Genomic DNA, 14179 nt, shown 5'->3' with positions numbered 1-14179 from the left:
ACATCTCCCATACAAACCCAATTTTTCATACTGCTTATCTCTGGAAATTTTTTGGTAGAGTTCTAGAGTTTTGTATGGAGATGTACGAAATAAATCGCATACTCTTGGAGAAAAATTGGAACTATTGGAAAAGGGGGCTTGAAATCTTCCATACAAACTGAATTTTTCATACTGCCTATTTTGGAAGTGTTCATGGTAGAGTTCTGGAACTTGGTATGGAGATATACGAAATCAATCGCATACTCATGAAGAAAGAGGGCATCTCTTGGAAAGGGGGGGCGTGGCTCCTCCCATATAAATCGAATTTTTATACTGCATATCTCTGAAAGTATTCATGGTACAGTACTGGAACTTCGTATGGAGATATGTATATGTTGAAATCAAGCCCATACTCATAGAGAAAATTTGGGCTATTTGAAAAGGGGTGTGAGGCCTACAAACGTACCGACCTTTAGCTATCTTTGAATGAATTTTTTTATTCTTCTGTAGGTGTGTTTGTGAGTGATCTCCTCCTAAATGGTTGTACGGATTTTAACGAAACTTTTTGTGTATTTGAGTGGGTCTCAGGATGGTTTAGTTTCACAATTTAATCCGACAGTTGGCGCTGTAGTTGAGTTATTACTAAAAATCTTATTTATAATCCGATTTGGCTAATGTTTTAAATATGTATGCAATACTATTGCAAAAACATGCTGCCAAGTGGTGCTGAAGTCGAGCTATTACTAAAAATAGCCAAGTGAGAAAAGGGGCCGTGAAGGTCAGATTAAATCGACCTGTTGCACCATTGAGTATATCGAACGCTTCTGCGTTGCAATTGGCCCAATGAATGTGATTTTCTAATATTATTATGCGTTCAAACTTTTAAGGTATTTTGTCTGTAATAAGTATATGTATATTGCATTTCTGTAGAACAATGATTCGCACCCATTTTGAAATTGCCACCTACTATACTGTAAAGCTTCTAGGACATTCACTATAGAACCGGGTCATTGTTGCCGCCAGGGAGTGAAGAGGAAAAAATTTATTTCGCTTTGCGAATAACCGTGCTATGAAATGCCGCACAACTGGAGAATTTCAAGAACGGATATAACACTTTCCTTAGGTTATTTAAAGCGGCAAATGACCACCAAACCTTAATCTTAGCAGACAAATGTGCCACTGAAAATCGTAAACGTGAATTGTTGGTGACAATGTTGGACCAAAAAGTTTCAATAAAATATATAAAAATTTTGGGCTGGACGAAGTTCGCCGGGTCTGCTAGTATATAATAAAAATAGGCAATTTTTTTCCTTGACAGTGTGAAGCAGTTCGTTCCATATCAAGATAATTTTCGAACATATTTTAAGAGATTTCTGCATTCTTGAGGAGTGCTGCCACCTTTTCTTTTTATCACGAAGTAGCGAACAAATGTGGCACGTTCCAGAAACAGCTAATTGGGATTTGCCGATTTTGACAATTCTCAAATAAAAGTAAACAACGCCTCAGAAACTTTAGATGCACTTAGATGTGCTAATACTTTCACAAAAATCACCGTTTTTAACATTTTCGCTGTTAATTCTTTTTATAAATCATATATTTTGCAATTTAACACAATAAAACCACGTTTCCTGTCGAAAAATTGATTACTGAGAAAATTTACTATTTTACACTTTATTTTATCGTTCTATTTGCCTTTCAAAAACGCTTTTACACTTTATTTTATCGTCCCATTTGCCTTTCAAAAACGCGAATATGTGCCTACTCAAAAACGCGAATATGTGGTAGATTTCAGATCTTCAGTGGTAGATGTGGTAGATACTTAAAAAAGTGGCAGATCTACCACAATGGGGTAGAAGTTCAACCACTGTTTGTGCTATCGCTTTGTATAGCCGTCTTTCTTTTTTCCCCATCTCTATACTATATCTTCCTCTTACTCATGTAACATTTTCTGTTTTAAAAATTTCTCTCTCCATTTTTGCGATACCTGCGATATAAATCAAGTCATGTACAAGCTATATTTTTCAGAAAAAAAAACATTCATGTTTCCAGTGTGAATGATGAGTTTAGAGCTAAACTAAAAGTTGCAATTAATTCCTAAATGTTAAGCGGAATGCGAAATATAACGCTGAACATAGAAAAAAAGCTAGATTTGTACAAATGCATGAAGAATGGTTAAATTCATGTTTTAATATCCCTAAACTGAAGATGATAGATTGTACTAACGAAGAAAAGGTTTCTCGCCCTGGTCGCCCGAGTCTTAAATGTGATGACAAGTCTTCTCAACCCACATCAAATCCATAATCCACAATCAATGCTAATGTCATGTCATCAATCAGCAAGTAGATCTGGAAATAAGGATTTTGATTCTATTATAAGTTCAATACAAAAAACCCCATGAAGAAGCGTTATCATTTTTACTGAACAAATCTCTTACTAAGAACGTATATACAAATATGCGTTTAGAATCCAAATCAAGCGGTGCAGATATCTAGGCATCATATAATGAATACATACATCTCTATTTGGGAAAAGGAAATTGAAGTATCACTAGAGGCTTTGTTAAAACACACAGCAAAAAGAATTGTTGCACTGCAAAAGGACATAATACTTCATGATATGATGGCAAAAGATGCGTTGTATATTAATGCCGTTTTAATATGTTCATAGGGGCTTGATGACAGTTCTGGTCATTCAGCGTATTAACAGGCTTATAAGTTTTTTCTAGAAGAAAACCTTACGAAGCCAATAGATCAAAATTTGTTGGCAACTACATAGGCTCATTCCACTGAGAATGTTAAGTGTAGATAATGAGATAATGTTATTTTGTGGAATAACAGATCACCACAATCAGTCAGATTTTGTCGACCTCTAACTCTGGAGTATGTTTCTGAATCAGCGGAAAAAATTTTAGATGAAGTGGAGAATGGAAAACATGGAGTCGACAAGTTAGAAAGTTTTCACGTTGCCGTGGCTAGTTCTCGCAAAATATCAATCCATTTTTCCTTGTGCTGGACTCTCATAGATGGCATAGAGTGTTGAATATTATTACTAAAAGTATGCAAACTTGTCCGGTGTCTCAATGCCACGCTCAAATTATTAAACGATCTTTTGAATAAGCAAAAAGGGATTTTCTTACCAGATCCAAAATCTGTTATCTGTGCAATTAGCCCATTACATGCGTGGATAAACGTCTTCGGCTGTTTTTTTAAAATCTCATATAGGCAGGATCTTAAAGTGTGGCAAATATGTACTGTTCTTCAAAAAGCTGTGTTTGCTGAGAGGAAGAAACAAATTCAAGAAATGTTTAGAACTAAATTTGGACTTATTGTGGACAAGCCAAAAGCAGACGGTTCTGGAAACACGATTGATGGAAACACTGTTCGAAGAGCAGTAGAAAATCTTGAAATATTGGCTGAAGGTCTTGGAATTGATTTTTAATTATTAAAGACAAGTAATTCAATTTTATGTTTCTGCATGCAAACTCGAACTTGGACGAAACAAAATATTTATTAAACCGGCTGATTGTCAACGCGCGTAAAAAGATGAGAGTTGGCCATCTTTTCGCTTCGCGCGGCGGCTGAAGCGATCTACGTGACATGCTTTGTGCATTTTCATACATTTCATCTTTTCTGTCAAAGCGAATCTGTCACGCAACGCGAAGAAAAAGTTGTATCTGATATCGCCTAAACATTCTACGGTTAGACAGTATGAGCGCGCCCAATGTGTCACGAATTAGGAGCATAATCAGAAACAAATCGGTGTGTTATTTAATTTAAGCATTCAGGTGCTCTACAGAAATTCGTATAAAATATCTCAAGGTTAACAGCTGATTTATTCAAACTAATTTCCGGTATTTTATCTTACCAAGGAATTCACAACAGAATCTATCATACCGCTGCCTAAAACTATCGTACATATTTGCGCCGGCAAATTACTCTCTGCTATCGCTAGCAGTAGTGAACACGCTGTAAAGAAGCTGTCAAGCAGAGATCGCAAGATTTGTATATTTGTACAGATTTGTACATTTTGGCAGTCACAGAGTGGTGTTGTCTAGAAATATGAGTTTAGCTCAATAACAACTTTCAAACAACACCACTCTGTAACTGTTAAAATGTACAAATCTTGTGATCCCTGCTTTAGATGAAGATAAACATAGGGAACTGCGAAAATGTTTAAATTTAAAGCTAAGTGCATAGTATATGTTTGTTGTGTACGTGGAGATTCTTGCAAAATATTTTAAAATTTATACACACACTGAATACACAGCAGCAAGCTCATGCCACCAACAAGGATGCCATATGCATAGAATTTCTACTAGGTATGTATGTAAGTTAACTATGTACATAAAAATGTATATATGTATATCCATACATGAGCAAACATGCCATACGGAGTTATACTGCGCGGTACTATACCGCTGCTGGTTGAGGAAACATATATGATGAAAACATATGATGCAATAATACAAGGTGGCATCAGTTGTGACAGCTCGATTTGACACTGCCTTAGCTCAGTAGAATAAAAAGAAAACCGGGAAGAAATAAATCCCCATTTGGGGGGAAAATATAAAATTTCATATTTTCTTCTACACAAAATTTGCTTCTTTATAGTATATTCGTCAAAGCAACATCGCAAAAAATATAGAAAACGGTTTTTTCTTAACAGCGGTCGTCCCTCGGCAGGTAATGGCAAACTTCCGAGTGTATTTCTGCCATGAAAAACAGCTTCTCATAAAAATACAATCGCCGTTCGGAGTCGGCGTAAAACTGTAGGTTCCTCCGCTTTGTGTGATAACATCAAGGCGCACGCCACAAGTCGGAGGAGATATTATTATTATTAAATACAAAAGTTCTTTATATGTAAAGTCTATCTTAAACTGAAGCATTTTCAATTAAGCTAATGGTCCGTTGTTGATTTTGAAATTTTAGCAAAAGTCATTATAAACCATTTATGAGATTGAAAACGAAAAACGTGAAGCGCATGCAATACAAAGCATTAGATTTAGTTGACAATAGGCAAGCTACATAACATAGACCTAAAATTTCTACAGAGAAAGTACAAATTTGAGATCGATTTTAAGCGGTCGTTATTCATATATCCACATTCATACAGACATGTATTATATGGTAGACAGACGGAGAAAATTAATTTGAATTAATAAGCATAAATGCAAATTAAAATTTTACCCTTACAGACGGCAGTAATGCGAATAAACCAGCCGCAAGGTCGTGGGTTCGAGTCCCACGGTCAGGATACTTTTTTTATTTCTTTTTCATTCTTTTTTTTTAATAGTTCTATATTTTTTTTACGTTACTTTCAGTTAGTTGTTGTTGAATTTTTAACAAAATTCATCTCTAAAAATTAAAATTAACTAATAGTAAAATAAGAAATGTGATATAAGAAAAGGCAAATTAATATAAAATAAAGTAAAATTAAATATATAAAAAAAAAATTAAAAAAAATAAAATAAATAATAAAAACAAAAAATTTCTCGCAATCGCTCCAACCGAGTATCGAACCTGGCAGCTACAGGCTTGTAGCTCGCAACTCTCACCACTCGGCTATCGCGTACGCGAAACCCGACTGCTTCGTTTGTTTACTTGTACAAAAGACAACAACTGACCGTTTTTACCAGTGTTGTCATCGAAAATTCCCCGGATCCGAGTTAATTCCCAAAAATTTCGTGCATTTGTTTGGCTGCTTATGCTCATTTTAAAGAGGAAAATGCATGAGTTAAAGCAAATTAAGGCTGGTTATGCAAATAATCGAGCCCGTTTGTCTACCGTATTACCCTTCATATCAATTCAGGTCAATTACATGCGCCCCACGCTTTTCATTTTCAATCTCATAAATGGTTTATAATGACTTCTGCTAAAATTTCAAAATCAAAAGTTACATATCTATAGAAATTCTATGAGACTAAGAAATATTATTTTCTAATTTTTAGTCCATTTATAAAAGCGTTGTATAGGTATTAAATGGTTTTATTGTATTTTATGTACAAAATTTTGCAATAGATATTAAAATAATTCAACTTGCAATGAAAGAGAACAGAAGACTATGCAAGCAAATTGTTGTTTGCTTACGTTTTGTAAAAAAACATACATATGTACATCTATACTAATTATGTAAAGAGAAGTCTCTTTTTTTTGTAACAGGTAATCTCGCGAACGGCTGGTTCGATTTTCATGAAATTTTGTATACAAATAGCTTTCGGTAACCACCATGTTTTAGGCTAAACAAATTTTCCTTTTTCCGGGTAGGTGGACCAGGGACCCGTCTATTTGAAAAAATCGTATTATAGTCCGATTTGCTTAAAATTTAGCACGTAAGTAGCTTTTTAGCATATATTAGCATATATGACCCATTTTTTCCGGGAAGTGGTCCAGGGACCGATCTATTCGAAAAAATCGTATTTATGGTCCGATTTGCTTAAAATTCGGTACGTAGGTAGCTTTTTAGCATGTAATAGCATATATGATCCATTTTGTCCGAGAAGTGGACCAGGGACCGATCTATTCCAAAAAATGGGCGTGGCACTTCCCATACAAACCGAATTTCTCATGCTACATATCTCTGAAAGTGTGCATGGTAGATTTTTGGAAATTGGTATGGAGATATACGAAATCAATCGCATTCCCTTGGAGAAAAATTTTAGCTATTGTAAAAAAGGGAGTGACATCTCCCATACAAACCCAATTTTTCATACTGCTTATCTCTGGAAATTTTTTGGTAGAGTTCTAGAGTTTTGTATGGAGATGTACGAAATAAATCGCATACTCTTGGAGAAAAATTGGAACTATTGGAAAAGGGGGCTTGAAATCTTCCATACAAACTGAATTTTTCATACTGCCTATTTTGGAAGTGTTCATGGTAGAGTTCTGGAACTTGGTATGGAGATATACGAAATCAATCGCATACTCATGAAGAAAGAGGGCATCTCTTGGAAAGGGGGGCGTGGCTCCTCCCATATAAATCGAATTTTTATACTGCATATCTCTGAAAGTATTCATGGTACAGTACTGGAACTTCGTATGGAGATATGTATATGTTGAAATCAAGCCCATACTCATAGAGAAAATTTGGGCTATTTGAAAAGGGGTGTGAGGCCTACAAACGTACCGACCTTTAGCTATCTTTGAATGAATTTTTTTATTCTTCTGTAGGTGTGTTTGTGAGTGATCTCCTCCTAAATGGTTGTACGGATTTTAACGAAACTTTTTGTGTATTTGAGTGGGTCTCTGGATGGTTTAGTTTCACAATTTAATCCGACAGTTGGCGCTGTAGTTGAGTTATTACTAAAAATCTTATTTATGATCCGATTTGGCTAATGTTTTAAATATGTATGCAATACTATTGCAAAACATGCTGCCAAGTGGTGCTGAAGTCGAGCTATTACTAAAAATAGCCAAGTGAGAAAAGGGGCCGTGAAGGTCAGATTAAATCGACCTGTTGCACCATTGAGTATATCGAACACTCCTGCGTTGCAATTGGCCCAATGAATGTGATTTTCTAATATTATTATGCGTTCAAACTTTTAAGGTATTTTGTCTGTAATAAGTATATGTATATTGCATTTCTGTAGAACAATGATTCGCACCCATTTTGAAATTGCCACCTACTATACTGTAAAGCTTCTAGGACATTCACTATAGAACCGGGTCATTGTTGCCGCCAGGGAGTGAAGAGGAAAAAATTTATTTCGCTTTGCGAATAACCGTGCTATGAAATGCCGCACAACTGGAGAATTTCAAGAACGGATATAACACTTTCCTTAGGTTATTTAAAGCGGCAAATGACCACCAAACCTTAATCTTAGCAGACAAATGTGCCACTGAAAATCGTTAACGTGAATTGTTGGTGAAAATGTTGGACCAAAAAGTTTCAATAAAATATATAAAAATTTTGGGCGGGACGAAGTTCGCCGGGTCTGCTAGTACATACATATAGCATTAGTTAATTTCATTTAAAGAAATCGCGGTCGTCCATTTCCGCTGTAGCGTATGTAGATGGTGCATATATTTAGGCGCAATATTTAAATTCTTCTGGCGGGGCGATATCTAGAGTGTTCTAATTATATCTCCTTGATATGATGCCTACAACGAGGTTCATATCTAGACTAGGTTGATATCTAGAATTTGCCATAAATAGCTTTACTCTGGTTTTACGTTCTTTGGCAAATTATGCTCTGTTAACCATAAATTTTACTATGTTTTGACGGCCTTTGTATCAAGACCCCTGGACCATATAGGGAATTCATTTATTTTTTAAATTGGATTGTCATCTTGATATGCGTATCTGCCTGTGCTGAAAATTTCAAGTCCCTACCTTGTCGGAAAGTTAGTTTAAAATCGATTGGAAATTTCCACGGGTTGACCAAGTTAAATAAAAACTTGTAAAAATGGACAGGAATGTAATTACACACTATGATTGTTGTCAAAAAGCAAAAAAAATCAACGCAGGTTTTATAAATGGCAATTGTTAAATGAAAAAAAATACCGGCGGCAAAAAAGTTAAAGAGATCAACGAGAGTTTTTAGCTGCATATTGTTAGTTATACTTAAATACCCTGGGCTGTAAAACTGCACACTCATCAATTATCAAAAAATTCAGAGTAAAAATTTCGAAATTTAGACGATAATTTGGGTTTGTTTAAAGCGCAAACAATATTCTTATACAAAAAAATAGAAAACAAACTTTTACTTGAACAAGTAATTTTTAACAAAAACAAGTAAGAAAGTCTAAGTTCGGGCGGAGCCGAACATTAAATACCCGGCACAAGTATTATATATATGTTTTTTCACCTTTCCGAAAGCTACCGCTAGACGGTAAGATGGGGTGTATCAATTTTGAGAAAATTATATATATATATATAGATTGGCGCTTACACATATGTTAGTGTTTGGCCGAGCTTCTCCTCTCTTTCTTTTGAGAAAATTAGCGTCCTTAAATTTCGAAATATTCCAGATTTAAGCATTTCTGAAATTTATCGTTATATGAAAAGCGGCGTAATTTTATTCCGATTTCAATAATTTTCAACGTTTTGCTTTTATGTGGACAAGGACAATAAAAATTCCGAGTTTGGTACAAATTGGTATAACGGTTACCGATATACATATATGTGATCATAAGTGGGCGGCGCCACGCCCATTTTCCAAAATTTTACCATAACCGCATTTCTTGGTAAAGAATTGTTGCAAGCATCAATTTTGAATAAATTAGCTTTAATATTTTCTGATTTATCGAAGATTTTGTATTTCTCCAAATTACCGTTATATGGGATGTGGGCGTGGTTATTGTCCGATTTTTATAATTTTCGGCCATTTAGTATGCTGTACCAAGGCCAACAACTGTGCCAAGTTTGGAAGAAATTGGTGCAGCGGTTACCAAGATATGCACATGTAACCATAAGTGGGCGTGGCAACGCCCATTTCTTAAAAATTTATAATATTCTTATTTTTCGTCTGAAATTTATTGCAAATATCAATTTTGAGTGAATAGTCTTCAGTAGTTACTAAAGTATCGCAGTTCTCGTATTTCTGAAAATTACCGTTATATGGGATGTGGGCGTGGTTATTGTCCGATTTTTAAAATTTCGGTCATTTAGTATGCTGTATCAAGGTCAACAACTGAGCCAAGTTTGGAAACAATTGGTGCAACTTTTCCTAATCGAAATAAAAGCAGTGTCGATAACTAATTGATAACTATGTACATAAGGGTAAGCTGGTTTTGAAGGTTCAACTAGTCAATGCGTTCTAAATATTGTACGGTTATGGACAAGAGATGACGAGAAATTGAAGACCAGCATCAAATATATCGATAACACTGTTCTACAAATTTTGTGGTATTCGCTTAAGAAAAAAAATATTTTCCAAGCCAATTTTCTTTTCAAACAAGCGTTTTCGTAATTTTTTCGAAAATCGTGTTTTTGGTACATTTCGGACCTATTCGTCAATATCTCATGAAAAAATTATCCGATCAACATAAGCGACCTACAGTCCTCTTACAAAAATATATTACTTTGCCAATTTCGAAGAAAATTATTAGTGTTACAAGCGACCAAAATCGAAAAATTGAAATTACAATAATTTTCTTTTTACAGTAAATGAAAATCTGATGAGAAATTTAGATGTTACGGAACACAATCTGCACAAAAAGTATATTTAATTGCAAAGAGCCCATCAATACCTTTCGAACTGTTGGTCGTTTCATGAAATATTGAGGAATAATTGAAAAATTACTAAAAATACGTTTTCGAACAAATCTCGAAAACACTTCTTTGAAACCATGGGTATTTTTTTCGTGTTCAACGACCCAAAGTTTGCCTAAAAAATTTGCTTTACAGAGGTTCATATTTCGTGTAAAGTAATACGTAATATGCCTTATTATAATTTTGTAAATATTCATTACTAAAGGATTAAAACCAATGAAGCAAATGTGATTTATGTTAAAAGTTTAAAATTGGATTAATAATTAAGAAATATACACTCTTAGTTATTTGAATAGTGCATCCTTTTAATGGGCCGTACGAATGAAAACTAAGCGATTGCCTTTTCTTAAAATTGTATACCTTTTACTCCAATTTTGTTTGAATAAATTGAGTAAAAGGTCTGAAATTTCAAGAAAAAGCATTTGCTTATTTTTATTCATACAGCCCAATACTTAGTAGGTACATTTTTCCTTTTGTTTGTTTAACATTCATTAACTTTTTATAAAAATATAGCATATTCTACGTCTACATCCCATTTAAAAAATTTTTGAAAATTAAAAAAAAAAATAAACATAGGGGCGACAAAAAAAAAATGTAGAAAATCAAAAAAAGGGTGCGCTATTCAAATTACGAAGAATATATGTATATATGTAGTATATTTTTGTTATTTTTATACTACGCAATTATATGTAGGTTAATTTTTTGAAAAATTGTCCTGCATTTTCGAAATATATTTATGGTCACCGTAGTTATATGGGAAGTGGGCGTGGTTACTGTCCGATTTCGCCCATTTTCAATACCAGCCTACCTTGGGTTACCGGAAACCTAAATACCAAATTTCGTTGAGATACCTCAATTTTTTCTCGAGTTATCGTGTACATGGACGGACGGACGGACGGACAGACATGGCTTAATCCACTTCTCCATTCATTCTACCAGCCTACCTTGGGTTACCGGAAACCTAAATACCAAATTTCGTTGAGATACCTCAATTTTTGCTCGAGTTATCGTGTACATGGACGGACAGAGGGACGGACAGACATGGCTTAATCCACTTCTCCATTCATTCTGAGCATGTATACGTGTGTCTATATATATCTCGATTCGTTTTGGCTGTTACAAACAACCGTTATGTGAACAAAATTAATATACCCTTGGTCACAAGTGTGCTCGGGTATAAAAAAATCCGACTTCAATTCTCATATAAATATATATATGTATATACAGGGTGTCCCAGAAGTAACGTGCCAAACTTTAGGGCAACGTAGGTGGGGGGGTGAGCTCCCTGATAAACAAAAAATTTTCAGGTAAAAGTGTCACCGTTTTTGATATATTTACATTTTTTCGAATTTAAAAAAAATCGTGCCTTTTCATGTGTGTTCTTTAACTGCAACTACAAACCGGGCAATACTTAGTAAATTTTTTATGTAAAATACTTCCAGATAGTTGCCTCTCCATACTCAAATGCAATGTAGTTAAAATATATTAAGGAACCATCATAAAATTAGGACTATTTCTGGATTTTTAACATTTTGATATTTTCTTCCCCAACTTTGACTATCTCGGGTGAAAAAAAATGTACTGAGCTATAACTTTACATTACATAAAAAAATTGCTCATTTAATAAAGATTTCAGAAAGGTGCCACACTTACTGTTTTGAATAGAAAAAAAAGTTATAGCCGCTTTTGTGGGTAAAGGACTGAGACACGCTAGAATGTATTTAATAGATTTAAATTGAATATGCTCTTGTTACCGTCAAATGACATGCTAAATAGTACAAAGGTACATTATTACCTGCTCCTGACATTATTTTGTGTTACTTACCGGAATTAGTGAAAGTGGATTTTGTGAAATTAGACCCTTCGAACATTGTGTTATTAATACTATGACAGAGAACACGCAGTATACGTCGCATGAATATGCGGATATTCACCTAATTTACGGTGAAGCTTGCTGTAATGCCAGAGCTGCTCAAAGACTATGCAGAGCGATACCCCAATCGTCGACATCCGGGTCGTGAAGTATTCGCCCGGACCCATAGAGAAATATATGAAGGTAAGTGATTTTTACACCTTTCTTGTTTGCTTGCTTGTTAACTATCATTTTTCACTTTTTTAAGGTCGCATACCTGGAAGGCGTGGCGGCGAAACAGGACGTCCTGCAACGGTAGATGTTGAAGCTGTGTTAGAGGAAGTGGAACTAGGTCCATCGACTTCAGTGAGAATGATGGAAAGACGGACGGGAATACCAAAAACTACAGTTCACAAAGCTTTACAAGACCATCGATTTGATCCATACCACATTTAACGTGTTCAGGCTCTACAAGAAAGAGATTACCTGTCGAGAGTTAGATTTTGCCGTGAAATATTGCGAATGCATGAACTGTGGAACTGCCGCCAACGCTCAACTCTCACAGCTCGCTTCGAACTCTTTTGGAAGATGTACCCTTAAACCTGCGGCGAAGACTATGGCTGCAAAATGACGGGTGCCCTGCTCACTACGGGCGTGAAGTAAGAGCTCATTTAGACGAAACTTATCCTCGCCGATGGATTGGACGATACGGGCCAATCACGTGGCCCGCTCGATCGCCAGACCTGAATCCATTAGATTTTTTCTACTGGGGCTGTCTTAAGGACAAAATTTATTCAGAAACAATTCAAAACGAAGAGCATTTGCGGGAACAAATAAATGGAGCTGCTGCTGAGATAGCCCAATTGAGTTTAAGATCTCTAAAAGCGTCTTTTCTTAAAAGGTACCGAGCTTGTATTAGAGTAGAAGGTCGCCAATTTGAGCATATTTTATCAATAAATGAATACATTTTTCTTCAAACAACTCATGTATATCTTATTTCACGTGAACCCATCCTTCACACAAAATATTGATAGATATAGCCCTTGTTATAGACTCTAGTCCGAATTCCGGTAAGTAACACAAAATAATGTCAGGAGCAGGTAATAATCTACCTTTGTACTATTTAGCATGTCATTTGACGGTAACAAGAGCAAATTCAATTTAAATCTATTAAATACATTCTAGCGTGTCTCAGTCCTTTACCCACAAAAGCGGCTATAACTTTTTTTTTCTATTCAAAACAGTAAGTGTGGCACCTTTCTGAAATCTTTGTTAAATGAGCAATTTTTTTATGTAATGTAAAAGTTATAGCTCAGTACATTTTTTTTTCACCCGAGATAGTCAAAGTTGGGGAAGAAAATATCAAAAACTTAAAAATCGCAATATAGTCCTAATTTTATAATGGCTCCTTAATATATTTCAACCACATTGCATTTGAGTATGGAGAAGCAACTATCTGAAAGTATGTTACATAAAAAATTTACTAAGTATAGCCTTTTTTGTAGATGCAGTTAAATAAAATACAGAAAAGGCACGATTTTTCTTTAATTAAAAAAAATTTAAATATTTCAAAAACGGTGACACTTTTACCTGAAAATTTTTTGTTTATCAGAGAGCTCACCACCCCACCTGCCTTCTCCTCAAGTTTGCCACGTTACTTCTGGGACACCCTGTATATATATCATGATTCAATGACCTGATCTAAATCAGATTAGTATGGGACTACCTCTGAGACACTACGTTTCCGATGCAAAAATAACTAACGAAGCGGCTTGTTGAGTCACTGTACTATTTGTCTAATAACTCCAGTTGAAGTTTTTTCAAATGATGAAGGAAACCGAGAATATGCCATTGATATGATATCAAATACCATTTGATTAGTTAAATAAAAAGTCCCTCGTTAAAAAGTTTAAATTTTTATTGAAGTAACTAAAAAAATAAAGAAAAACTGTAGTGTTTACTAAGCCAACTAAAAAAAAGTTGTTGGTATTTTCCACATTTGGTATATTTTTATCAAGGGATGGTAAGTATTTTTTCGGCAGTGGCAACCCTGTGAGATAGTCCACTCTAATAATCCTGGCATTCAGTAAGTGATGTTTTAAAAACAAAAAAATTTAATTTCTTTCAATACATTTGTAT

The sequence above is a fragment of the Rhagoletis pomonella genome, unplaced genomic scaffold, assembly GCF_013731165.1.
Source record: "Rhagoletis pomonella isolate Grant_MI unplaced genomic scaffold, Rhpom_1.0 Rhpom_scaffold_00001, whole genome shotgun sequence".
NCBI classification, from domain to species: domain Eukaryota; kingdom Metazoa; phylum Arthropoda; class Insecta; order Diptera; family Tephritidae; genus Rhagoletis; species Rhagoletis pomonella.
Note: the sequence above shows the minus strand (reverse complement) of the source record.